The 4,545-nt window shown below is 41.2% G+C and overlaps 1 pseudogene; it reads left to right on the top strand.

The window, feature by feature from the left end:
- Positions 1–1,501: 1,501 nt before the first annotated feature.
- Positions 1,502–3,998, top strand: LOC140222874 (uncharacterized; annotated as a pseudogene).
- Positions 3,999–4,545: the final 547 nt, after the last annotated feature.

The following is a 4,545-nucleotide window of genomic DNA, read 5'->3' as shown; positions in this document are numbered from 1 at the left end:
TTCTTGGTCCTCTCGGTGAACGTAGTGGCTTCTTTTAACACTATTGTATTAAGATAATAGATAAATGTACTTGGTGTTTGAAAACTTAGTAATGTACACGGTACGTACGTATTTGGAACTTTTTTTTGAAACAAAGCAGGAGCACTGCTACTTCATCTAAGGAGGTAGAAGTTCAAAGTTACATGTAGTTCGATATTACATAAATGGATAAGGTCTCTAAGATAACTCATAAAAAACTAAGATACACTGCCCAATTCGGAGGTACCACACGCTCTCTGATGCATCGCCACTTCCTCTTGAATCAAGTCAAACACTTGTATTGGCCTTAGAGATGTTCTTTCGACAACATGCGATGAGGGAGAAGCGTGAATGCAAGAACAAAAAAGAAAAGGTAGCGTGAGCAGCCTCGCGTGCACCATCCATGCACGCACATTTGTTCTCCGCCCAACATTTCAGTCGTGGGAGGACAAAGCAAGGCAAAATGTGCGGCTCAGTGCAGCGAACAAGTGCATGATGCGTTCCAGCCAGCCTGGTTGAACGACGGCGACTCTGGAATGGCGCCTGACGATAGAGCGGCTGGGGCCGAGCACCTGCATGGCTGCATGTGCGGCGAATACACAACGACGCGTAGACACGCACGCCGTGTAGGAGCCGCTCTGACCGATCGACCGTGTTCTTAGGACGTATGCACGTAGACTATTGAGTTGCATGTACCAACCAATTCAACTCAAAATCTTAAGTTGATGAGAAAAGTGTTCTCACATGCAGGCTCCCTTAGATCGTATACCATTGCTGCAGGTATTGGCGGAGCTAATGGGTATGCTAGGTGGGGCCTGGCATACCCTAAGAATTGGCCCACGAGCCCAGTAGTAAAAAAACCTTCCTCCTATCCGACAGTTCGAGACGCAACTTCTTGCGTCGCGACTCGCGAGTTCCTGGTGGCCGCGGCGGACTCCGTGGGCGCTGGGCGGCAATTGCTTGGCCGACCGATAGCGGCCCGACGGGGGACAACCGGATCTCCAGCTCCTCCAATCCTCCCTCCGGCAGCCCTCTCGATTCAGCCTCCATCCCTTCCCAGATCCTAGCGCCGGCGGCGGCCGACCGGGACAGAGCGAGTGGCGGGCGGTGGCCCTGCCTCGCCGCCTCGATTTAGTCTCCTCTGCGCCCTCCTCTGGGCTACTTCAACCTTCCTCTCAAGTCTCCGTGCCCGCGGATCCAAACTCCAAAGGTATTTCAATTTTCAAACCCTAACCGTCTAGTGCTTTAACAGATTTAGAAATTGGACTATGATGAATAGCGAGTGTTCAGTAGGATTGATACTATTGATACTATTCGATAGATAGATAGCATGTGTTCAATTGCTAAACTGATAGATTAATATATAGCATGTGTTCAACCCACAAGTGTTCAGTAGGATTTAAATTATGTATCTGGCAAAATGTTAAACTCATAGATAGCATGTGTTCGATTGCTTATTGTATTTTTTTAGGATTATTGAATTATGAAGAGGGATGGAGACATTGCATCACTTTTTAGGAGACATGCTGCAAAGAAGCTTGTTGTTTCTGCATCACCTTCCTCAGTTCCGGTTGCAATTGTGCAAGAAGTGCAGACTCAAGAGGAAGAGAATATAATAGAGGAGGTTGTAAATCTTATTCCATCTTGTCCTTCTGAAGTAATTGAAGATGTCTCAACACAGCCACAGCCAGAGGCACCTCCACAGCTAGAGCCGTTGGTTTATGATGTCAACTGGCTTCCACATGATTCAGGTGAAACGCGGCACATTGCAAGTTATCATGTTAATGATCAAGATGCAATTAGAAGAGCATATATTCTTAGAGGTCCACTCCAACCATTTTCACATACTTTTCCAAAAAGAAAAATTGCAAACAGAAATCGTTGTTGCACTCCTGTTTGGTTTTATAACTTCAAATGGGTTGAATATAGCATCAAGAAGGATGCATTATTTTGCTTTCTATGCTTCCTGTTCAAGAATAAAAAAACCAAGGGCAAGGGGACAGATGTATTTACTGTGTATGGCTGGAGAAATTGGAATGTAGGAGACAAAGCGCTTATCAAACATATGAAATCTGGTGCACACAAGGTAGCTGAAGAGAGATACATTGGCTTTATGAATCCAAATGCAGCAATTTATGATAAATTGAGAAGTGGAGTGATGAGGATCATCATCTTTATAAGACCAGATTGACTTATTCACTTTGTTGTTTGAAGTTTCTTTTGCACCAGGGATTAGCACTCCGTGGACATGATGAAAGTGAGGAGTCAAGCAATAGAGGGAACTTCATTGAACTTCTGAAATTTCTTGCAGCCAATTGTGAAGATGTGAATAAGTGTGTCCTCAACAATGCTCCAGGTAATTGCCGCTTAACCAGCACAGAGATTCAAATACAAATTATTCAATATTGTGCTATAGAGACTAGAAAGAAAATAATTGAAGAACTTGGTGACGAGCCCTTTTCAATTCTAGCTAATGAGTCTAGTGACATATCATATAAAGAATAACTAGCTCTTTGTTTGCGTTATGTTGATAATTTGGGAAGACCATGTGAGCATTTTCTCAGAGTTGTTCATGTAGATGATACTACATCTTTGTCACTTAAGAAAGCAATTGAAACATTACTTGTTAGTCATGGCTTAACAATAATTCAAATCCGAGGCCAAGGTTATGATGGGGCTAGCAATATGAAAGGAAAGATTAAAGGGCTGAAAACATTGATCATGCAAGAGTCACCTTCGGCTTATTATATCCATTGCTTTGCACATCAGCTCCAGCTTGTTCTTGTTGTTGTTGCTAAGGGAAATGATGATTGTGTGTGGTTTTTTGATCAAGTATATATGTTGTTGAATATTATTGGAAGTTCTTGTAAGCTTCATGGCATGCTTCGAGATGCTAGACTTCAAAATATAACGAAAGCAATTGAGTGTGATGAACTAGAAACTGGTAGTGGATTAAACCAAGAAATGGGGTTGGCTAGGCTTGGTGACACTCGATGGGGTCTCATTTCAAAACTGTTTTGAACATTATAGCTATGTATCCCATAATCCATGATGTACTAATCACCCTTGGACAAGATACTACACAGAGTGACTGGCCAAAATTGCATACTATGCTCGGAGCATTTGAGTCATTTGACTTTGTCTTTAGTGCACACTTAATGCTTGTTATTCTTGGATACACAAATAAATTGTCTCAATGTTTGCAAAGAAGAGAACAAGATATCCTGAATGCAATGTCTCTTGTTAGTCTGGCAAAGGGTAGAATGCAACAATTGAGATCTAATGGGTGGAATCAATTCCTTGAAAGGGTCACTTTGTTTTGCAACAAACATGGTGTTGAAGTTGCTCCAATGGAGATGAATTATGTGCCTTATGGAAGATCTCGACGGTTTGCTCGAAATGAAACAAATGATGATCATTTTAGAAGGGAAGTGTATCTTGGGGTCATTGATCATATTAGTCAAGAACTTGATAATCGATTTGATGAAGTTAATATGGAGTTGCTTTCTTGTACGGTTGCCTTCAATCCTGCTAATTCATTTGCTTCATTTGATGCACAAAAGATACGCAGACTTGCTGAATTTTATCCACAAGACATCACAAGCACAAATTTGCTAAAACTTGAATTGCAGCTTGATAATTATATTGATGATGTGAGACAAGATGATAGTTTCAAAGGCCTACAAAATCTTGTTGACCTCTCAGTTAAGCTAGTTGAAACAAAGAGGCATAATATTTATGATTTGATTTACTTGCTTCTCAAATTTGTATTGGTTCTACCTGTGGCGATAGCTAGTGTTGAAAGGGCTTTTTGTGCAATGACTTTGATCAAGAGTAAGCTAAAAAATAAGATGGGTGATAGTCTTTTGTATGATTGTCTTCTCACATTCATTGAGAAAGATATTTTCTTTGAGGTGGATGAAGAAGATATAATTAAGACTTTCATGTCCATTAGAAATCGTAGGCTAGAGAAGAAGTAATATTGTAATTTTGTTTAAGCTGTAGGTCTGTAAACTTCTTTTGAACTATCTATATTATAATTTATGGATCTTTTAATTTAACCGTTGAATTCATAATATTATGAGATTTTTTATCTATGTTATACCACTGGCTGCAGGCGATTCTTGAGAAGGGAAGGAGAAGTTGCAGCGCAATGGTGCGTGCGCGTCACTCTACTGCTCTCGACCGAGTTAGACGGACAGCACGAAACAATTGAATGTGAAGGCACGTTGATAGATTCAAATCAAAGGTGAAATGTTGACACACAGAAGCGGAACATAAAAGGCCTACTACTGAATATGTCGTATGCTTTCGGGGGTACAGAGGCGATGTATGTAGTCATATCCAATCTATTGAACCATTCCAAAAGAAAAAGGAAATTGATCCAGTCTACTCTAGTTACGGGAAGCATCACAAACAATGTGCGGCGCTGTAGAAGCTCAAGCTGGATCAATGTAGCACCTGGTACTGTACAATGCTACAGAGAGAAAAATTTGAACTGTGCTGAACTGAGGAGTACTACGCTTT

This window comes from Setaria viridis, chromosome 5, assembly GCF_005286985.2.
Source record: "Setaria viridis chromosome 5, Setaria_viridis_v4.0, whole genome shotgun sequence".
In the NCBI taxonomy this organism is placed as follows: domain Eukaryota; kingdom Viridiplantae; phylum Streptophyta; class Magnoliopsida; order Poales; family Poaceae; genus Setaria; species Setaria viridis.
This window is presented reverse-complemented; position numbering and strand designations above follow the sequence as displayed.